Source organism: Capsicum annuum, chromosome 12 (genome assembly GCF_002878395.1).
Source record: "Capsicum annuum cultivar UCD-10X-F1 chromosome 12, UCD10Xv1.1, whole genome shotgun sequence".
NCBI lineage: Eukaryota > Viridiplantae > Streptophyta > Magnoliopsida > Solanales > Solanaceae > Capsicum > Capsicum annuum.
In genome coordinates, this window is record NC_061122.1 from 130,404,587 (window position 1) to 130,429,952 (window position 25,366).

Here is a 25,366-nt window from a genome sequence, read left to right on the forward strand (position 1 = left end):
ACTCTAGATGCATCATAGTACACTACGAACCCATCTGAACCGTCTGGAAGAGCCAAAATTAGAGCTGAGGTAAGTCGAGTATTCAACACCTAAAACTCTTTTAGAAAGAATCTGATCACTGAAACTTTACTTTCTTCTGAGTCAATCTAGACATAGGGGATGCAATAAAAGAAAATCGCTTAACAAACCATCTATAATAGCTATCCAAACCCAAGAAACTTTTGATATCTGATGGAGAGACAGGGCGAGGCTAGTTTTTTACTGCTTCAGTATTTTGAGGATCAACTCTAATACCATCACCAAAAATGATATGACCAAGGAATGCTACTGACCTTAGCCAAAATTTGAACTTACTAAATTTGGCAAATAATTGATGAATCTTGAGAGTCTACAATACTATTCTGAGATAGTCTGTATGATCATGCTAACTATGGGAATAGACAAGAATGTCATCTATAAAGACTATGATGAACATGTCCAAGTACTTCTTGAACACATGGTTCATCAAGTCCATGAAAGTGGCTGGGGCATTGGTAAGACCAAAGTATATGACTAAGAATTCAAAGTGACCATACCAATTTTAGAAGGTTGTTTTTAGAATGTCAACTTCTCTAATTCTGAGCCGATGATAGCCTGATCTGAGGTTTATCTTAGAGAAGTAACTGGCACCCTGAAGTTGGTCAAATAAGTCATCGATTCTAGGAAGTGGATACTTGTTCTTGATCATAACTTTATTGAGTTAATGGTAGTCTATACATATTCTGAGAGAACCATCTTTCTTGCGTACGAATAAGACCGATCACCCCACGGGGACACACTAGGTCTGATGAATTCCTTATCTAGGAGATCCTTCAACTATTCTTTTAATTCTCTGAGTTCTACTGGTGCCATTCTGTATGGCAGAAAATATATAGGCTGAGTATCTAGAAGAAGGTTGATGCCGAAGTCTATTTCCCTTTCGAGAGGATTTCTTGGAAGATCTTCAGGAAAGACGTCTAAATATTCATTCACTACTGGGACTGATTCAAGACTGGGAGTTTTGGAACTAGAGTCCTTAACTCAAACAAGATGATAGGGACATACCTTAGATATCATTTTTCTTGCCCATAAGTAGGAAGAAAGTTGACCCTTAAAGGCTGAAGTTCTACTCCTCCACTCTAAGATGGGTTCATTCAAAAACTAAAACTTGACAATTATGTTTCTGTAGTCAACTGTGTCATAGCAAAAATGAAGCCAATCCATACCGAGAATCACATCAAAATCAGTCATCTATAATTTAAATAAGTCTGCTGAAGTGACTTTCTGAGATATCATAATCGAAAAATTCCTGTATACCTACTGGGCTATGATAGTTTTACCCACTGGGGTAGAAACTGAGATGAGATCTGCTAGAATTTTATGACTGACTCCGAAATCAACTACTATATAAGGAGTAACAAAAGACAAAGAAGCTCCTGGATCTAGTAAAGCGAAAACATGTATATGAAAGATCTGTAACGTACTAGTGACCACATCAGGAGAATTTTCCTAATCTTATCGATACTGAAGAGCATATAGTCTATTTGGGTGTTGTCCACTGGTGGCGTTGGAAGTGGCACCCTGCTGGTTCGGGCAATCGGACTGGGCTGAGGAACGGTTATACTGACCCTGAAAACCTGACAGGGGATAATCTCTGACTCTATGGCTTGGCTTGCCACATTCGATCATCTCTGCAAATACCCTGGTGGTTCTTGCCATAAGTCTGACAAAGAGGATGAGTATGGGCGTTGCTAACACTGCCTTGAGACTTAGAGCTTGGCGCCCTATCTTTGTTATCATTCATGAACTTAGGAATTGGAAAATTGGTTGAAGAAGGAGCTGGAATGGATGACTTTGGGAAAAACTGAGAATAATTTCCACCCTCCCACTTAGGCTGACTGAAATTAAAGCTACCTATTCTAGCCCTCTTATTCTGCATTTCCCTTTATTTAATCTTTTGCTCCTCTATCTATTGAGCATGGATCATAAGCCTGGCTATGTCCATTTCACTAATCAACATGGCGGTCATGCACTCCTTGACCACACTATCATTCACCTCAAAAACAAACTTACTCATCTTAGCCCTGTTATCTGCCACCGTATGAGGAACATACCTGGATAATTGAGTAAACTTAAGAGAATACTCTTTAACTGTCATGTTGCCCTGCCTGGGGTTGATAAACTTTAACACCTTATCTTCTCTCAGCTCTAGGGGGAAAATCTATCTAAGAAGGTAGCAGCAAACTCATCCCACTCAATGGACCTTACATCTTTGGCCCTATCTACTTTCCACTATTTGAACCATGTGTGAGTCACATCTGACAACTGATATGCAGCTAGCTCCACATTCTCACTAGCAGTAACCCCCATAATAACTGTAACCTTCTGGACCTGATCAAGGAATTCCTGAGGGTTCTCATCTAACTTAGACCCAAAAAATAATGGAGGATTCATTTGGGTGAAGTCCCGAATCCTAGTTGCAGTAGTATTAGCGGCTGGGTTGGTCGGAAAGGCAGCTGGCCATTCATTCTGAGCACAACTGAATTAGTAAAGAGTAGTGAATGCTTCTCTGAACTCTACATGAGAAATATGTTTGTCTAGGGGATCTGCCTAAATGGATGGAAGAGCTGACTGATTTCTATTTCTCCTCTCATTAGTCCTTTTGGGAGAGATATTCTATAAACAAAAGGAAGAAATGGATTAGACTGAGAGTTAAATTTGAGCTCATGCTCACTTGTACGACATGAATACTAAAAGAAGGGAGGCTATTCCTAAAATATCTAATAACCTCCTGTAGATAAATGTGGCATGCTATACACCCGTGCATAAGACTCTACTAGATATGGCTTTCAGACTTCCTAGGACTCTATTAAACCTTATACCAAGTATGTAACGCCCTGAGTCTGGTACCCCAAACTCTACATAGTGGTAAGAATCCTTAAGGACCACTAGCTAACCTATGATTGGTATCTGCAACAATAACTATATAATGATACTAAAATAAGCAAAATTATGGGCTAAAATACCATAAGTTTCAAAACTAAAACATAACTGATAATGTAGTATAACAAAAATAAAACTGAAATAATTGTCAGAACATGCTATAGTCTAAACTTCTAGTCTAAAAGCCTCTAAACTATCTGAATAAGGAGTTGATGGGACATATCTCCAACTAACTTTGTCTACTGGAAACTGAACTGAAATAATAAAATAATTATGTTATCCTCGAATAATGAGGACTCACTATAATCTTCTACTGCTGGCTGAATCTGAACTGCTAAGGATGAACTAGAGCTCATATGTCTGTACCTATGGTATAAAACACCATAGCCTCAAAAGAAAATTATGTGTCTGTAAGTGTGAATGTAATGGTATACAAAGTGAGGTAAGGCTGAATGCAAGGGTTCATATGTATGAACAATATCTGACTAAGTATTATGAGAATAACTAAACGAGAATACATGCATGACTATATAGACTGTAACTGAAATCATAAGAATTCTAACTACTGAGTTTTACTAATAACATGGATTACTGATAACTGATATAAGTGATACTGGGTGACTGTATCTGATAGTCTTAATTCAAATAAAACTAGCTGAGTTCCATACTAAACTAAGTGACTGTATCTGAAAGTCCTGAAATCTATAGAACTATCTAAGTTCTATTACTAAGACTGAGACTAAGACTGTGACTTTGGGAGGTAGTCATCAAACCAACATTCCCCAAATAAAGCAATATAGCTGAGTTAGGGTCCAATCTATCACCCCAATTAGAAGGGTGTCAATACCGCGCCACTGGTAAAGCCAAGCTGTGAGTGACCCTTATCTGGTAGTGTCCCTAAAGAAGAATGGTGGGAATCTCAACTGGCAGTATTAATCACCCTCATCAACCCTCAACTATCAGTGTTGATGTCTCAACCTATGCTGGCTACATAGTTCTGGAATGCAAGCATTTGCTTCTAAGGGTCACACCCTCTGCTATCAGTGTGTTCCCTTATCCTTGGGTTCGCTTGGTGCTGAATCCTACTCCCAACTAAATAGACACTAAACTAATTATACTGAGATGAACTGGACTAAGTTCATTGAGTTCAGTGGATTGAAAAAATCTTACTGAATTCTATTAATTGACTGAGATCATGAGATTACTGAATTTCCCTGAGTCATGTAACTGACTGAATTCTATTGAGTTCTAAAACTGACTGAAAATACTACTGATCATGGCATGACTAAGATTATCTTGAAACTGACACTGGATCTAGGCACACAGCTAAATTATCGGGTATTGAATACCCCCAGGACTTAATAGCATGAAAATAAATAGGACATGACGTTTCTTAAGCTCATAACAATTGTTAACAATTCATAATATAGCCATTGAGGGATTTTATGATGCACTTGATACTCATAGTCATGTACATGAATAGGAATACATTCCAACATATCATAAGTTCACAATCTAGTTTTATGAACACTCCATCAATTCATCACAAGACATAACATTAGCATAGGAGTTATTTTGAATATATAGTTATAGCCTAAGTTATTCATGTAGATCAATAAGGGTTCATAAAATACAATTCTACTCACTTAGGTATTTTATCATACACATGGAATGCATATACTTAGGCTTAGGCATGAACATTAAATAATTAAATCATGGCTACATTAATCAACCCAATTTTATAAAATTCAATCCACATGCTAACACAACATTATGAAAACACACTAAAGATTCCAACTTGGGAATCATACAACACATCAACATGATCATAATTAATCCACAACATGAATATCAAAATTTATAATTTAAAATTAGATTCTTGGACTCCAAGGATGAAAGGGGTCCTTGGATGAATACTTTACATACCTTAGAACGTAAATCCTTAAGAGTTCTTGAAGGAATTCTAGAGCCTTATTCTTGAATTTTGAAACTAGGGTTTCTTGCTTTTGAGAGAGAATGATGAATTTTGGGGAAACTTATGTGAATAATAAAATATTTAGGTCATTTAGGGATTAGTTTCATATTTGGGGCTGACCTGGTTCATGGGAAAATTACCTATTTACCCTTAAATACGGGGTCATTTAATGACTGAAAACTGGGCAACAATGCGATTGGCGATACGGCACGTCGATGGCATCATCACAATACCCGACGCATCGTTCCATAATCATGCTAAGCCTTAGTAGTTTTGACTCTAGCAATATGCAACAATATTAACCAATACGATAGGCGACATGGCGCGCCAAGATCGCGTTGGTCCACTATTTTGAAACACCAAACGTGGTTTAAACGAGTTCCAAAAAATCTAAAACTTGTTCGAAAACACCTAATGACCTTCCTGATCATGAATTAATAAAAATATAAACTATTAAAGGACATTAAGATCATTAAATGAGATTTCCAACCTTCAAAGACCAAAAATAAACTATGTCTGGAAACTTAGCTAGAAATTTCTAAGTCTGTGACCCCTTGACAAGCTTAAAGGATTGTATTAAGCTTAGGAATTTTGTAGGGTCTTACAATTGCTTAGTGACTTGAATTTGCTCTCAGTATGAGTGGATTACTAAAAGCTGTTAGGATAGGTTATGGATGGTAAGGTTGAGTTGTATGTTGTCTAGTGTACAATCCCTTTAGGTTCTGTCTGGTATACGACTAGACCATATGAGTCATATAGTCTGATAACAAATGGAGTCATAGGGTCATATAATGGATAGTTTATGGGTGTCCAGCTCAATATATTGGTAATAACTCAAGGGTATGAGTCGTATAGTGTTGTCACGAGTCACGGGGGTCGACTCGTAACCACCTATGACATTTTTACAGTTTTAAGTTGGGGTATTTTGGACATTTCCCATTTTAACTCCCTTTGAGGCCACGACTTAAAACACCTTTTGGGACTTCATCAACCAATTTTCCCAGTAAAGCACTCTTAAAAATCTATTTCAAACTCCTTTTCAAGCAAAAGGCTAAGATTTCATCAAGATAATTAATTAAGGCTTTTAAGGGTGGTGTCTCTCCATACTTCTTGGTGACTAAGGCATGTGACAGTTCCCTTATTTTTATTTCACTAAAGGCATATTTTTTAATGTATAGTTTTCATGGTATTGTTATGGTTTGGAAATAAAGGTTGGGGTTTTGTATGTTCATGGTTGATTAATGTTCCTCATGACTTAATTATGGTTTTTCATGTTTTTAATTATGGTTTTCCATATGTGGGTGCATGTGGATGGTGATTTAATTAAGGGGTCATGGTTGAGCCTTGATGATTATGGCTTTGATAATGGCATTTCCTCAATCTGTTTGTGAAATTGTCATTGAGAATTATTTTGTCACATAGTTTGACTATTTTTAAAATCCTTGCATTGGATAAATGGTCAAAGAAACATGGATTGATTTTAGTTATTTTCATATAGTTTTGGAAAGGCCTTGGAAGCCATGGTTTGATTATAAATAATTTTGATAATTAAAAATGATGGAGTATAATTTGGTTTAATGGTTTATATGGCATAAGGTAATAGACTTGCAAGCTCTAATTTTGGTATGACGATACCAATGGTTAATGCCTAATTAAAAGACTCCATGGTAAATGGTTAGGAATCTATAAATGATTTAATATGGACTTAAAGAAGGTTGAGTAGCAAAGCCATGAAGGTAGGGGTCCCAGGGGAACTGTCATTGGAAACTCATGTTTGTCAATGTGAGGGTTGTCTTGGTGACGGTGTGCATGATGTAACACTTATATTTTGGGAGATGTACTAGTCATCCCAGGTTTTTTTCTCCGGCCGTGCGGCTAACACGTACTGGGCCCTTTCAGTAGGTGAAGCTGAACCCATATAGTCGTGGGTGGTTTTAGGACGGCCAAGCTACACAACCCAAGTTAAGATTTTAAATGCATGCCAAACCTTGTTCCCTATCCCATCACGATATATATATATATATATATATATATATATATGTTTCATATGGTTATTTGATTTAGTTTTGAATAATGATATTATTTTACCTTTATCCCTCAGTTACATGCTAGCGTTCACTATGCTAACCATCTTCTGGTATTGTATCCCCACGCGATGCAGGAATTGACCATACTACTATTCCCCTGCTTAGTGACTTGGATTGGGGGACAACATTGAGTTAGATTAAAGTGGTGAGCTTCCATATTCCAAAAGACTCCATTTTATGCTATGGACTTCATTTTATTATTTTTATTTCTTTAGCTCTAGTTTTGGCAATGGTCGGAGACATATCCTGATTATATGTTCTTAGATTCTAATTAGAGGCTTTGTCAGACTACTATGGGCATAGACGGTGTCAGTATTGGCATTAGGGTTGGCACCGGTTGGATATTTAGTTGAGGTTATTGAATTATGATTATAGACTTATTTAATGTCTTTGAATTATTATTATTTTACCATGTTATATGTTTAGAATTTATCCGACATGGTGTACAGGGAGATTATGGTTGGGTATTGGGGGGTCTTCAGTCTTAGTTAGACTTGAGATGCCCGACACGACTAGGCCTTAGTTTGGGTCATGTCATTTTGGCTTGGTGTGAGAAAACTAACTTGGTATTTAATTAGGTGAAATGCCATGTTTTGATCACTAAAGGTATCGTCCTTGGTCATAAGGTTTCATAAAGAGGACTAGAGGTGGATAGAGACAAAGTAGAAGTTATTGAGAAGTTGCCATATCCCGTGTCTGTAAAAGGTGTGGGAAGTTTCCTTAGACATGAGAGGTTTTACGAGAGGTTTATCAAAGACTTCTTAAAGGTAGAAAGTCCCATGTGCAAGCTGCTGGATATAGAGGTAAAATTCAAATTTGGGGTTGATTGTCAAATAGCATTTGAGGACTTGAAGAGAAGATTGACAGAGGCACCCATATTGATTGCTCCTGACTGGGGACTACCATTTGAGCTAATATGTAATGCAAGCGATGTGGCTGTAGGAGCTGCATTGGGGCAGCATAAGGAAAGGTATCTCATTCTATCTAATATTCTAGTAAGGCCTTGGATGCGGCCCAAATCAATTATACAGTCAAGGAGAAAGAGATGTTGGCCTTTATCTATGAAGTTAGCAAATTCAGAGCATATTTGGTGGGCACAAAAGTGATTTTTCACATAGATTATGCTTCCATTCAATATATATTCAACAAGAAAGATGTGGAGCTGAGATTAATTAGATGGATTCTTCTACTAAAAGAATTTTATTGGGAGTTACGTGATAGAAAAAGGACTGAAAATCAAGTGGATGACCACTTATCGAGGCTAGAAAGTCAAGATCTTATTGTTGATGATGCCATATGTATTTGGGAAGAGTTCTCGGAGGAACAATTGATAGAACTAAGAAAAGCAGAACTTCCATGGTATATTGATATAGTGAACTTGGTTAGTGGTGTATATCCTCTAGAAGTCATTAGTCAACAAAAGAAGAAATTATATCATGACTCTTGCTCATACATGTAGGATGAGCCTTATTTGTTTATTTAGGAGGTTGATTAGGTAGTGAGAAAGTGTGTTCCAGAATCTGAGTCCAAATAAGTGTTGGAGAGCTGCTATTCATCACCGTATGAAGGTCATCATGAAGGTGAACGAATAACGTGCAAGGTATTACAATCAGTTTTTTTTGGCCCACATTATTCAAAGATGCTGTTGCTTATGTAAGAGAATGTGATCAATGCCAGAGAATGGGCACTATCTCAAGGTGCCATGAAATTTCCCTGAATAATACTTGAAGTGGAGATTTTTGATGTAAGTGGGACATATTTTTTGGGCCTATTTCCACCATCGTATGGTAATGTGTATATTTTGGTGGTTGTAGATTATGTGTCCAAGTGGGTGGAGGCTGCATCTCTCTCCACTAATAATGTAAGAGTGGTGATGAAATTTTTCAAAAAGAATATATTCTCTCATTTGGGCACATCTAGAGCAATTATTAGTGACAGAGGAACTCATTTTGTGAACTATTGGTTTAGGACCCTACTAGCAAAATATAGGGTCAGACACAAGGTGGCCACAACATATCACCCACAAATGAGTAGCCAAGTAGAGGTATCTAATAGGGAAATCAAATAGATTTTTTTTTTATAGAAAATAGTCAATGGTCAGCATAAGGATTGGTTGGTAAAGATGGATGATTTATCATGGGTATTCAGATAGCCTACAAAATGCCTATTGGGACCTCTCCTTATTGTTTGGTTTATATAAAGGTGTGTCACTTACCTGTGAGCTCGAGCATCAGGCTTATTAGGCAGTTAAGAAGTTGAATCTTGATTTGGATATTTCAGGAAAGAAGAGGATGCTGCATTTGTGTGAGCATGATGAATACCGCTTACATGCTTATGAAAATACAAAATTGTACAAGGATAAGACCGAAAAATGGCATGATAAGCAGATCCTGACTCGGGTCTTTGAGCCTAGCCAGAAATTTTTACTATTCAATTCTAGGATGAAGTTGTTTTCAGGTAAATTGAGGTCCAAGTGATCTAGTCCATTTGAAGTGGTAAGATTGACCCCTCACGGGGCTATTGAGCTTTGACAAGAGGACAAAAGCACTATATTTCTGGTAAATGGGCAAAGGGTCAACCCTTATTGGGCAAAACATATGGATAGGCATAAGAGATATATCACATTTGAAGAGGAGTGATGTTGAGATTGGTCATGAAATGTCACTAAATAAGGCATTGCGTGAGAGGAAATCCACAAATGTAGCTGTTGACACCCAATTTTGATCTCCCGATACTATATTTAGGCTGCTATTTTAACAAAATCATTAATTTTTAAACATTAGTATTTTTGCATATTTTTCTTGCATCAAACAGATTTCTGACATATCGCATTCATAATTTAGAAAAATGCATAAATTATTTTAGCATCTTTTAGCATCATTTTTATAATTTTTAAATTAAATACGATATTTTACATAATTTTATTAATTAAATAATTTTTTCACGTAATTGTGCACACTCACGATTTTTTTCGCAGACACATTGTCTAATTCCCCATTATTTAATACCATTTATCTAAGTATTTTGGTTTATTTACTAACATTATTATCATATATATTATTATTTATTATTATAATTTATTTAATTATTATTATTTAATTAAATTATTATTATTTATTATATATTATTAGTTATTATTTAATCATTATTATTATTATTATTTACTACTACTATTATTTAAATAACGGCCTAAATTAAATCACTTTGTCTAATTCATTCATCTGTTAGCCATTTTTTTTACCCAATCTTACCTAATTTATCGTAATTCTAGCCACTGTTATCAATTTTAGCCTAATCTTGTTTGATCCATTACAATTATAGCGCTTTTTATTACAACCATAGCCAACATGATGTCCAATTTAAAATCTTCCAGGTTTAAATCTCAGCGGTCGATACAAAACGAATCCAATGGCTAAGATCAAATCTTTCTTTTCTTGCCTATTATACACCTAAACCCTAATTTTCTACCCCTCATTTTCATCCACCTCCCTCCCCTCTAACTTTTCTATCTCTCTCAAAGACCTCCATCCTTCAACATCCATGGCCGCCGGCGATAGCACCGCCGTTGTCTCACTGCCGGTGAGCCTCGCTTATTTCCTCTTCCACTCTATCTCTTGCCTTAAAAGGAGAAAGCAATGGCTGCCAAGCCCCCACACCACCGAACTCACCTCCACCTCTTCTTTTCTTCTCTGATCAAACACCAGCGTCACTATCACCACGACGTAGCCACCCCAAAACTCTATCATTACCATTCCAAATACCGACCAGCGCTGCCGTTGCTCCGTTCCAGATGCCGATGACCCCCTCCATGGGAACAGCGCCACCATCGCCAGTGCCTCCTTAGCCCTTTTTCCCACCTCTTCGATGAACAACGCCGCAAATTAGACCCCGCTTCATCCTTCACGCGTCAACAACAACCCCACTGGATCAACCTGCTGCGAATTATCTGATTTGATGGCCTCATGAGGTCCCTTTCCCGCGAACTTAAGTATTTTACGGTTTGATTTCTCAACACCTTGATTGCAAGGTTGTTTTCTCTATTTTAATTTATTCTTTTTATCTTATTGATATAAATTACCCAAGATCTAAAGTTTGTTTGAATTTGAATATTGTTTTAATGCGCTTAGTTATATGTTTAACTAGAGTGTTACTGACTTCTACTTGTCATTGAAAAAGCTATGTTTGGGATTACGTTGATTTAATTGATACTGACTGAAGGATGAATCCCTGTTTGTATTGGCTAAAAATAGCGGTGCTAAATTGATTTTAGTAATTGATCTAGCCTGATTTCTTGTTATTTGTCAGTCAATTATAATACGTGTTACTGTCATTATCTCCTAAATCAGTAACTTTTCATCTATTTATGGTAAACTGGATCTTTTTGATCTCTGCTTACCAAACTTAAGGGAATAAATTATTTGTTGGTTTTACTGAATACATGCTCTCCTTTATTTTTTGGACTAATTTGGGAGTGATTAACTGATTTATTGGCCCCTTAATTGATTTCGATCTTAAAATATTTCTTTTCCTTTTACTTGTTACCCTATTCTCCTTAATTAATTGGGACTGATTTTTACATATCGTTTTTTCTTTTTCTTAGTGGCTGATTGAGCCTTAACCTTTAAATCCCTCTTACTATATAAGCCCCTCTCACAATCTCACACGGGATTCACAAATTCAACACCTCCCAATTTCTCATTTCTCAATTAACAGCTCTCAAGTTCTATTACAATCTACTACTACTATTTCAAACAAAGTACTAGTTTCTTTAAGGAAATTAATTACTCTAAAGGTGCTTTGGTATTTCCTTCAAGATTATTAAAAGCATCTCGCATACTCTATTGTTACGTGGGTTTGGCCATTTTTAATCTTATTCTTTTACTGCTGCTCACTAGTGAGTCCTTAAATCGATGCAAGATTTTAAACTATGTGTGTTGACTATGTCATGCCACGAAAACTAGTAAGCATGTCTATAGGAAATAATTGTGCCGTGATTGTATGCTATATGTTTGTATATCTTGTGCTTGTCATGCCATTTAGTTGTGTTTAGCAGGTTTCAAAATGCAAGTCTCCAGAGTAGATATCATTATCTTGTATTAGTCAGTATCATTAGTTTTAGTATAATTTTCTTTTCTTACTTTTATTACGTGATGTGTAATATTTGTAAAGACACTTTTATTATTGTAATAAATAACTTTCGAGGGCTGCTTTTGGGGGCGAGGATTACGTGCTCTATGAACGGAGTGTTAGGCACAATTTAGGTTTTTTATGTGTCTTATATGCTAAATGAAACACTTAGGCAAAACGCGACTTAAAATCTATTAACGTACTTACTTGGCCGCCTAGAAATCCTGCTTTAGGAAATTTAATTAATTTTGATATATTGAATTAAGTTTTGGCAACATGAAAATTGATGATTACTGTTTACCACATATTTTTAGCATCAAAGTCATTTTTCATCACATTCTAGATATTCATATTGATTCTCACATATTAACATGTTAAAATAAACATCAATACATCTTAGCATATTTGACATCCAATGTATTGCTAAATTATTTGACATCAAGCATATTAGTAGATTATTTGATATCAAGCATGTCAGCATATTAGTGTACTTGGTAGCATGTTAAACATAAGTATTAGGCATGTTCATCATATATTTGATCAATTTTTCAGTATGTCTAATTAGTTTTTCAACATGTCTTATTAATTCTTTCACATGATTAATCAATATTCAGCATGTTTAATTAATTTTATAGCATGTCTAATTAATTCTTTCACATGATTAATCAACGTTCAGCATGTTTAATTAACTTTTCAGCTTGCCTAATTAATTTTCAGCATGATTAATCAATTTTTAGCATGTTTAATTAACTGGTTAGCATGTTTGATTATAATTCAGCATGTCCAATAACATCTTCAGCATGTTTAAATATAATATCAGCATGACAAAATGTTAGTTTTTTAAGACATCTTTAGTATGATTGATACACTTTCAGCATGTCACTATGAATAGAGCTGCTGTTATATAAAATACATACTTTTGAGCACTTTTTGATATGTTTAAACACTAAAATAAGTATATTATGGCATTCTTAACATGTTAATTTCTTTTAATATTCTCGTTGAGTTCCTAAGTTCTCATTTATATTTTACAACACTTAATTCACAAGCACATTTTTTGATAAATTTACCACACTTTTGACACCTCTCATAAACACACATAATGATGTTACATTCACGAATCACAGTCGTCCTTTATCACTACTTATTGAACATTTAGACACCATGCCTATAGGTTAATGATAATATAATTTGCTTGTCCTTGCGTGTCATCACACTAATTAACATTAACTAATCAAGAGGCTAACTTGGGATTATTACGTGCTACCTGTCGTCCAATATGTTCGTGCTTCGAGTCCTAGGCAACATAACTTTCTTTTAATCTAGAACACAAATCTAAAATAGCAAAGTCCAATGCCTCTTGGACGATAGTTGGGACGTTAAATATTACTAAAAATGTTAGTTTTGTCCTTGTCATAGAACGCCCTTAGACTTGACATCCAGCCTAGGTGGGTTGGGACGGATAGCCCATTTCGAAAATAATGATCCCAATAAAATATTAACGATGAGGCTAATTACATTATTACTTGTCTAAGAGTTCGTCCTTTGGGTCGGATGATGGCTAACAAGTTGGGTTTCTGATCCGAATAAAATCAAAACATCTCTTTGTTTGAATCGGACGATTTCTTTTAGTCTTTTTATTTATTTTACATGTTATTTAGGGTAGCTAGTTTATTATAAAGCAGTCCCCTTTTTATTGTAAATTATGTCGTTTCTTTCTCCTCGCTTATATTATTTCTATGTTTTTATTTATTTTATCACCTAGATAATCTATAATTAGCATTAATGAATGACATGTGTTTGCTTATTAATTATCTTATCGCTTAGCTAAATAATAAATTAATAATAAAAGAAGAGACCTTTATTTGATCATATAGAATCCCCATGTAAAGTATGAATTCGGTCGACAACCACCTTTGTGGACCTCGAAAGGTGCGTAACACCTTCCTTTTGAGGTAATTTGAATCCTTACCTGAACTCTGGTGAACTAAGACTAAATAACAAAAAAATAGGTTCGTAGTATCCTAGACCGGTGCCATAACACACCTTAATACGTTAGGTGGCGACTCTCACACCCTTCCTTTGAACGCATCCCCAGAGTTTGTCAAGTCAAATCCCGACTTACGCGAGGAAAATGGGGCGCGATAGAATGGCGACTCTGCTGGGGATCTTAGGTTCTAACCATTACGAATTTGTGTTTTATGTGGGATTCTATTATGTGTATGAATTTTATTTTTGATTGTGACTTTTCATGATTATCGTTTGTTTTGACACCTTGATTTATTTTTCCACTTGTTAACCATTCTCCTTCCCTTTTTATGTGTTTTCATATTTGTTCATGCCTATTCTTTGTCCTCTTCTCCCTTTTATTGGCTATATGTTTTGATATTTATTTGTTTTCATGTTGCTATGCATGTTATTATATTTTGCTATGTGCTATGTGTTACTGCTTTTTATAACTGGCATTCCGCTCATACTTTCCTCCACTTGTAACTTCTTTTAATTTATTTTTTATGAACGGTTGCGTAGTAGCACGGACGTTCATTCCTAAAACACCCTTCGAGAAATGCCTTGTGGATTGGTTGATCAGCGGTGCATTGACAGCCACAAGCTTTCCCACTCTCGAGTTGTCCACTCGAGAGAACCATGTCATAAACCCACTCTTGTCCTTTAGGCCTTGTCTACATATTTTTTTTACTAAGGAATATACGTCCCATTTAACGTAGGATACCTTGACATCCTTGACGCGTTGAATGTTAGTCTCATTCAGAGTCCAAAAAGGTTCACGACCTTAAAAGGATTCACAATTATTTGCTATGTATTGCATTTCTATGTATGTATTGACATCTTGCTTATCTTGTTGTTTCCGTTCTCACCTTAGTCACTCCTTACATTTAGTGTTCCTCACCTTAGAATTCTTTGCTCTTAAAATTCTCATTATGTTAGGTCCCTACAATACATTCTTAGGACCTATTCAAAACTTCCATTCAATGTATCTTCCTGACTCATCCGTTAGCATGTTAATTCCCTCTTGGGTTCAACTCTTGCTGTGATAAAAGGTTTTAGTCTTATTCATAATCTTTTAGTACAGACTATCATTTAGGAAATCTTCTTCCTATTACTTCTAGCGTTTATATACTACTGTCTTACCACGATTCTTGAATAGTAATATGATCATGTTCATATCGTACTCCAACCTTCACAATCTCTAAGTTACATAGAGCTCTTATAATGTCTATTCACTATGAATGAGCATAACTCATTATTTTCAAATAAATAGAATATTCATTCTAGACTTCCGTGCGTACTCTTTGTTTCTAATTATAAGTCTTTTTTCTTAGGCTGACTAAAGTTGAACATCAAAAATGGCTAGTCAAGCAATATTTATCGACCTTGTCAATAGCAAAGCTAAGTACGAAAGCTTGAGGTTGCATCAAAATAGAGTCATTTCGAGCATCAGAAGAACCATGGAGCTAATTAGGGGAATAATGACTGATATTCGAGGTTCGGTTGAGATGCCACCAAGCTTTTCAGAGCCGCTATCTGAAGCTGAATTCAACCCTCCTATCCACACCACGGAGTCCCCTATATCGGCAACTTCACCTACGTTTGATCATGATATGCCCATGTCCCCAAGTCAGTTTTCAATTGCATTGCTAAAAGAACTTATTGTGTTGACAACTATGGGTGAGGACAAAAAGATGGAAGGACAAGTCCCTAACCATGAGGCAGGATCATCTCAATAGCCCAAAATGAATAAGTCACTCAAATCAAGGGAAGAAGACAAGGATAAAATTGTGGACCTGAACTTTCCATTATATGATGGGTCAGGAAATCCTCATTGTCATTTGAAGGCCTATTTTAATGAACTAGCAGTTATAGGGCAAAGTGATGGTCTCAAGATGAAGCTCTTTGTCTATTCACTTACAGGTCCATCATTGATGTGGTATGCAAACAAAGGCCCTAGTGACTGGGTTTCTTGGAATCATTTGACAACTGATTTTATTAGGTCGTTTGAATAAGCTTAAAAGGAATATCACAGTCGAGGTAAATTTGATTAGGCCACAGTCCAAAAATAAGGGAAAGATAATCATCGAGGAGACATTCAAACCTTCGAAGCCTGAAATAAGCGCACCTCAACCTTAACTGATATGGTGCCCAACCCCAGAAATCATCCCAACCTCTAATTATGTCCAAGCCTATTATCCCCATTCCTTTACAAAACCTCTTCCACAGACTATTGGGTACCCCCTTCCATTTGTTGTTCCAACATCAAACAACATTCTAGTTTCTTACCCAAGTCCACTCACAAATCAACAATCTAACAATTCTACCAAATCTCAATGTAAGCTTCAAAAAAATCTACCTAGACAGTACACTCCTTTAATTGAACCCATAACTAAACTTTATGAGAGACTAAGGATGCCTGGCTACATCACTCCTATTCCTATAATTGTCATGAATACATGTGCACCATGGTTTGATCGTTCTAAAATTTGTGCTTATCATTCAGGGATGAAAGGACATTCCACAAAAGAGTGTCGAGTTTTGAAAGACAAAATTCAAGCACTGATTGATGACAAGGTGATAAGTATGATGTAGCCGAATCATGATGATGAGTGGTTTACTAGGCTTGACTAGAAGTGATTCTACATTGGTGAAGATGACAACATATTGATTCTCTGCTCCAGATTCTCAAGCATTTAAAATTCCTTCAAATTTTACATTCTGCAGTTTTCTTTTTACGTCTTCCCTCCTTATGTAATGTGAACTACGATGGACCTAATTCCCCTATATGAGGGATACGTAGGCGCTCATTTAATGAGTTCGGTCTCACCATAATAAAACTTTCTTTTCCCTTGCTTTATTACTTTTCTATATGGAGTTGGATAAATCAACAATATGATATGAATCAACAAATCTGATGTTCAACAAAAGTCAACCTTGTTCATTTTCTATCTCTCTTACCTTTTTTATGATAACAATTACAAAATCAATATCGTACCCTATCGTTATCATGTTTCTTGCGTTAGGAACTCAAATATTTATGCCTAGAACGCTTATTAAGGCTTAGCCTTCCTCCAAGAATAACTTTTGTCTTGTATATATTATGTGTTGAACTTATGCATTATGTGGTAAATTCTTGCCTTGCTTATTTTTATTTTTAAGGTTGTCTAGCATTTGAACATCAAACTCAAGTGACAATCTGCACCATGACAAATATGCTCAATATCCGAAAAGTTTTTAATTCTCCTTCTGATCGCCTAAGGCAAAATGTTATGACTCCTTATCCTCGCCTTACCCACACCCCTTCTCGACAATTTTCTTCCGCACGTAACACTCTTGAAAGTGAAAGGCTCAATTCAGAGGAACGTTGGCAAAGGCTTTGTGACTTAGAGAGAAGGATGAAAGAGGAAATGAGTTCTAGGGGTATCTACGATTTGAGGTATGAGAAATTATGCATACATCCATGGGTTGAATTACCTCCAGGATACGAAGTTCTTAAGTTCAACACATTTGATAGGCATGGGGATCCAATCACACATCTGAAGGAGTATTGCGGCAGACTAATCGGCATAGGGCAAAATGAGTCTCTCTTTATGAGACTGTTTATTCAGAGTTTGTCAGGAATGGCACTCACATGGTTCGCCCAACAAGACTTTGACAAATGGCATAATTGGAAAGAATTGGCTCGAGATTTTGTGAGGCAATAAGTTTAACATCAATACTGGTCCGATAATACGGGAATTACTCAAGATGAATAGAACGACCCATGAATATTTTGAGGAATATGCAACTCGATGGAGGTTAGAGGCTTCCAAAATACATCCTACTATACATGAAGAGGAACTAGTCCAAATTTTCCTCAAAACACTAGATGGAATATACTTTCAGAAAATGTTCGTTCTGGTCAGTCACAATTTTGAAAGTCTAATTTCAATTGAAAAGCAATTAGAATATGAAATGAAGAACCCATACAAAGGAGAGAGAGAAGGTTCATCGCCCTCCATACCTCAAATGCAAGTCCATCAAAATTATAAAGTAATCCACACTGTTTATGGTTCTCGAGACAAGGCTCAATCCTATGGTTCTCGAGACAAGGCTCAATCCTACTTTGTCCAACAAGATCCAAGATGTTCACAAAAGAAACATAAGGTGCATCACATGAATTGACGTTCCGATTTCACATCACTATTTTACCAGCCTTATGACTTGCAACATTTTCTCAGTTTCTCTACATTTCCTTGAACTCATGAACTACATTCGACCTGACTTCCATTTGGAAACGTAGGTAGCCCACTTGGGTCCGATATTTATCTAATAAAACACTTCTTCCCCCCCTCTCTTTCACATTCCTACACTTTCAAATCGTCAAGCTAATTAACCCAACTCTTGAGCATATAAAGGCAGATTACATTTGAGGTTACGATATTCAAATATAGGACAAACATTTCTCTTGGACTAATGTTTTCTTTTGAGTGGTTCAGGAATATAAGACTGTAACTGGGGGTAGAATTTTTTAGAGGACCTCAAAAATTCTACGTGGGCATGACATCGGCATAAATTAAAAACTGGGGCAAAATTTTTGAGACGACCTAAAAAATTCCAATAAGCAGACTGTGGAATTCCTACAACGAGTTAGTCCTATACTGGGGATGAAATTTTTGAGTAATCCTCAAAAATTTCTTAACAAGAGAACAAGGATCCACAAAATGTTTCGTCGTCTAAAAATATGTCACAATTTACGATTCGGCAAAATTTTTATGTTTATTCTAACAAATTTTACTTACAACTTTCAAAAGAAAATTTTCTTTTAAAACATGATCTTTCTTTTCAAAAATGATTTCTCTTTTACTTTCTATCTGTCTACCCGAGTGAAGGCCCGGGTAAAACTCATCAACAAAGACGGCGGCGTCAAGAGGAGTACACTTCAGTTAAGGTGGAAGCACAAATCAACCTCCCCTTTTTACAAACTCATAATTTTTCTTTGAGTACAGGATTAACAGGTGCAGATAACAAGTATCACTCCATCACAAAGAGCCTAACGGCTAACATCATGACGAGTAGCTCAATAGTTGATCGAATAATATAACATATATGTTTTCTTTCTCACTCAACTTTATATACATCTGTGCTAACCATTTTTAACAAGTACAGGTTACTCCATGTCGAGAATCCAAATAGCTGATCCAATATCGAGAGGTTTAACAACTAATTCATCGTCATATCAAAAAGCCAAATAGCTGATCCAACATCGAGAGGTTCAACAGTCGATCCAATACTATATCGAGAAGCCAACAGCTAATCCAACATCAAGAGGTTCAACAGACGATCCAACGTTATATCGAGAAGCCAAATAGCTAATTCAACATCGAGAGGTTCAACAGTCGATCCAACGTCATATCGAGAAGCCAAACAGCTGATCTAACATCGAGAGGTTCAACAACCGATCCAACATCCTATCGAGAAGACAAAGAACTAATCTAACATCGAAAGGTTCAACAATCGATCCAATACCCCATCGAGAAGCCAAAAGCTGATCTAAGCTATATCAAAGGTTCATTAGTCGATCTAACATCACAACGAGGAACCAAACAACTGATCCAACATCGAGAGGTTCAACAACCAATCCAACGTCCTATCAAGAAGCCAAATAATTGATCCAACATTGAGAGTTTCAACAACCAATCCAACTTTCAATGAGAAGCGAAACAACTGATCCAACATCGAGATGTTCACCAACCAATCCAACATCATATCGAGAAGCTAAATAGCTGGTCTAACGCTATATCAAAAGATTCATCAGCGTATTCAATGTCATAAATAGAAGATCCAGCATTGAGAGGTTAAGAAACTAATCCAACGTCATATCGAGAAGCTAAACAACTGATCCAATGCTACGATTCAACGTCATATCAAGAAGCCAAAATATCGGACTCAACAGTACAACAGACACATTTTTTTTATTATGTTACATTTATCAACTATTTATTTCTTACATGCCTAACCTTATTATTTAGTGATATAAAGACATAGATAACAGAGAAGGAATAACAAACAGAAATAATTTTCATTTCTGATTTAGGAATATCACCCCACCTATTCATTCATTACCTAAACTTATCTTAAAACTCACTTATCTCAACATTTTCAAAAATCTCCATACGTCATTATTACAAATTCTATTCACTACTGTCTCACTGGTCCACGATACCATTTATTGAAGCAACAACCTTTGTCATTAACATTCTTTAGAAATATTGTTTGTTCCTACATCTAGAACTACACATAGCCTGATTCTCATAAAAATAGAGATATGTAGATGACTTAAAGCCAAAGTCTCGGCCACACTATTTTTAAACACCCCCCGTTACTTTATTCCTTGCCAGCTGTCATCTCGGTCGAACAAAATTGGCTACTACGTCAACTTTTGTTGCTTGAAAATTCTTTTATCATTCTCAAACAATGAAGGGGCAGCTGTTGACACCCAATTTTGACCTCCCGATACTATATTTAAGTTGCTATTTTAACAAAATCATTAATTTTTAAATATTAGTATTTTTGCATATTTTTCTTGCATCAAACAGATTTTCGACATATCGCATTCATAATTTAGAAAAATGCATAAATCCTTTTAGCATCTTTTAGCATCATTTTTATAATTTTTTAAATTAAATATGATATCTTACATAACTTTAATAATTAAATAATTTTTTCACATAATTGTGCACACTCACGATTTTTTTTCGCAGACACATTGTCTAATTCCCCATTATTTAATACCATTTATCTGAGTATTTTTATTTATTTACTAACATTATTAATATATATATTATTATTTACTATTATAATTTATTTAATTATTATTATTATTCAATTAAATTATTAATATTTATTATTTATTATTAGTTATTATTTAATCATTATTATTATTATTATTTACTACTACTACTATTATTTAAATAACGACCTAAATTAAATCACTTTGTCTAATTCATTCATCTGTTAGCCATTTTTTACCCAATCTTACCTAATTTATCGCAATTCTAGCCACTGTTATCAATTTTAGCCTAATCTTGTTTGATCCATTACAATTATAGCCCTTTTTATTACAACCATAGCCAACATGATGTCCAATTTAAAATCTTCCAAGTTTAAATCTCAGTCGTCGATACAACACGAATCCAACGGCTAAGATCAAATCTTTCTTTTCTTGTCTTTTGTACACCTAAGCCCTAATTTCCTAGCCGACCAGTACTATCGTTGCTCCGTTCCAGATGTTGATGACCCCCTTCCATGCGAACAGCGCCACCAGCGGCGATAATAAGCACCCCCACCGTCGCCAGTGTCGCCTTAGCCCTTTTTCACGCCTTTTTAGTGAACAACGCCATGAATTAGACCCTCCTTCATCCTCCACGCATCAACAGCAGCCCCACCGGATAAGCCAGCTGCGAGCTTGTCTAATTTGAGGGCCTCATTAGGTCCCTTTCTCGCGAACTCAATTATTTTATGGTTTGATTCCTCAAAACCTTGATTGCAAGGTTGTTTTCACCATTTTAAGTTATTCTTCGTATCCTATTGATATAAATTGCCTAAGATCTAAAGTTTTTCTGAATTTGAATATTGTTTTAATCTGCTTAGTTACATGTTTACTGACTTCTGCTTGTCCTTGAAATGGCTATGTTTGGGATTACGTTGATTTAATTGATACTGACTGAAGGATGAATCCCCATTTGTCTTGGATTAAAATAGCGGTGCTAAATTAATTTTAGTAATTGATCTAGCTTGATTTCTTATTTATCAGTCAATTTTAATGATAATATATGTTACTGTCATTATCTCCTAAATCAGTAGCTTTTCATCTATTTATGGTAAACTGGATTTTGTTGATCTCTGCTTACCCAACATAAGGGAATAAATTATTTGTTAGTTTTACTGAATACATGCTCTCCTCTATTTTTTGGACTGATTTGGGAGTGATTAATTGATTTATTGGACCCTTAATTGATTTCGATCTTAAAATATTTCGTTTTCTTTTACTTGTTACCCTATTCTCCTTAATTAATTGGGACTGATTTTTACATATCGTTTTTTCTTTTTCTGAGTGGTTGATTGAGCCTTAACCTTTAATCCCTCTTACTATATAAGCTCCTCTCACAATCTCACACGAGATTCACAAATTCAGTACCTCTCAATTTCTCGCTTCTCAATTCACAACTCTCAAGTTCTATTACAATCTACTACTACTATTTCAAACAAAGTACTAATTACTTTAAGACAATTAATTACTCTAAAGGTGCTTTGGTATTTCTGTCAAGAGTATTGAAAATATCTTGCATACTCTATTGTTACGTGGGTTTGGCCATTTTTGCTCTTATTCTTTTAATGCTGCTCACTGGTGAGTCCCTAAATCGATGCAATATTTTTAAACTATGTGTGTTGACTATATCATGCCACGAAAACTAGTAAGCATGTCTATAGGAAAAATTGTGTCGAGCTTGTATGCTATACGTTTGTATATCTTGTGCTTGCGATGCTATTTGATTGTGTTTTGCAGGTTTTAAAATGGAAGAGTCGCCATAGTAGATATCATTATCTTGTATTAGTCAGTATCATTAATTTTAGTGTAATTTTCTTTTATTACTTTTATTATATGATGTGTAATATTTGTAAAGACACTTTTATTATTGTAATAAATAAATTTCGGTGGCTCCTTTTAGGGGGCGGGGATTTCGTGCTCTATGAACGGAGTGGTAGGTACAATTTAGGTTTTTTACTTGTCTTATATGCTGTATGAAACACTTAGGCAAAACGCGACTTAAAATCTATTAATGTACTTACTTGGTTGCCTAGAAATCCTGCTTTAGGAATTTTAATTAATTTTGATATATTGAATTAAGTTTTGGCAACACGAAAATCGATGAATACTGTTTACCACGTATTTTTAACATCAAAGTCATTTTTCATCACATTCTAGATATTCATATTGATTCTCACATATTAACATGTTAAAATAGATATCAATACATCTTAGCATATTTGACATCCAACGTATTGCTAAATTATTTGACATCAAGCATATTAGTAGATTATTTGATATCAAGCATGTCATCGTATTAGTGTACTTGGTAGCATGTTAAACATAAGTATTAGGCATGTTCATCATATATTTGATCAATTTTTCAATATGTCTAATTAGTTTTTCATCATGTCTAATTAATTCTTTCACATGATTAATCAATGTTCAGCATGTTTAATTAATTTTACAGTATGCCTAATTAATTCTTTCACATAATTAATCAACGTTTAGCATGTTTAATTAACCTTTCCGCATGCATAATTAATTTTCAGCATGATTAATCAATTTTTAGCGTGTTTAATTAACTGGTTAGCATGTTCGATTAATTGGGCATGCTCAACATAACTCTCAACATGTCCAATAACATCTTTAGCATGTTTAAATATAATATCAACATGACAAAATGTTAGTTTTTTAAGACATCTTTAGTATGATTGATACACCATCAGCATGTCACTATAAATACAACTGCTGTTATATAAAATACATACTTTTGAGCACCTTTTGATATGTTTAAACACTGAAATAAGTATATTATAGCATTCTTAATATGTTAATGTCTTTTAATATTCTTGTTGATTTTCTATGTTCTCATTTATATTTTACAACACTTAATTCACAAGCACATTTTTTGACATATTTACCATACTTTTGACACCTCTCATAAACACACATAATGTGTTACATTCACAAATCACAGTAGTCCTTTATCACTACTTGTTGAACATTTAGACACCATGCCTATAGGTTAATGATAATATAATTTGCTTGTCCTTGAGTTTCATCGCACTAATTAACATTAACTAATCAATAGGCTAACTTGGGATTATTACGTGCTACCTGTTGTCCAATATGTTCGCGCTTTGAGTCCTAGGCAACATAACTTTCTTTTAGTCTAGAACACAAATCTAAAATATCAAAGTCCAATTCCTCTTGGACGATAGTCGGGACGTTAAATATTACTAAAAATGTTAGTTTTGTCCTTATCATAGAATGTCCTTAGACTTGACATCTATCCTAGGTGGGGTGGGATGGGTAGCCCTTTTCAGAAATGATGATCCCAACAAAATATTATCGGTGAGGCTAATGACATTATTACTTGTCTAAGAGTTAGGCCTTTTTGTCGGATGATGATTAACAAGTTGGGTTTCTGATCTGAATAAAACCAAGACATCTCTTTATTTGACTCAGACGATTTCTTTTAGTCTTTTTATTTATTTTACATGTTATTTGGGATAGCTAATTTATTATAAAGTAGTCCTCTTTTTATTATAAATTATGTCATTTCTTTCTCCTCACTTATCTTATTTCTATGTTTTTATTTATTTTATCTCCTAGATAATCGACAGTTAGCTTTAACGAATGACATGTGTTTGCTTATTAATTATCTTATCGCTTAGCTAACAGTAAATTAATAATAAAAAAAGAGACCTTTATTTAATCACATAGAATCCCCATGTAAGGTATGAATTCGGTCGGGAACAACCTTTGTGGACCTCGAAAGGTGCCTATCACCTTTCTTTTGAGGTAATTTGAACCCTTACCCAAACTCTGGTGAACTAAGACTAAATAACAAAAAAATAGGTTCATAGTATCCTAGACCGGTGCCCTAACACACCTTAATACGTTAGGTGGTGACTCTCACTCCCTTTATTTCAACGCATCCCAAGAGTTTGTCAAGTCAAATCCTGCCTTCTGCGAGAAAAATGGGGCGCAACAGTAACTTAATAGGGTAGTTTGTCCTTTTTATTTGCCAAAAAAAAAGAAAAAGAAATAAAAAAGACAAAAATATGTGTCGAGCCATTACCAAAACTAACGCACTAGGTGGGAGGCAACCCACCCTTTTTTATGTGTTTTGTTGTTTATGCCTTAGTCTTGGGCTGATCTCAGACTTCAATCAACCCCTTCGTACTTCGATCCAATCAATCGATGAGACTGCAGGGGTGAGATACCTAGTAGCATGGAGAAGGAATCAAAGTGAGTAAAATGTTGTTTTCGGGAGGCCACAAGCTATGAAAATGCTTATTGAGTTAATGAAAAATAAAGGCAAGAATAAAAGGGATCCAAAATTCCTCAAAGTGGAAAAACAGTGGACCTCCATGATAGGAGCGTGCCACGAACCCTATCCTCCGCAAT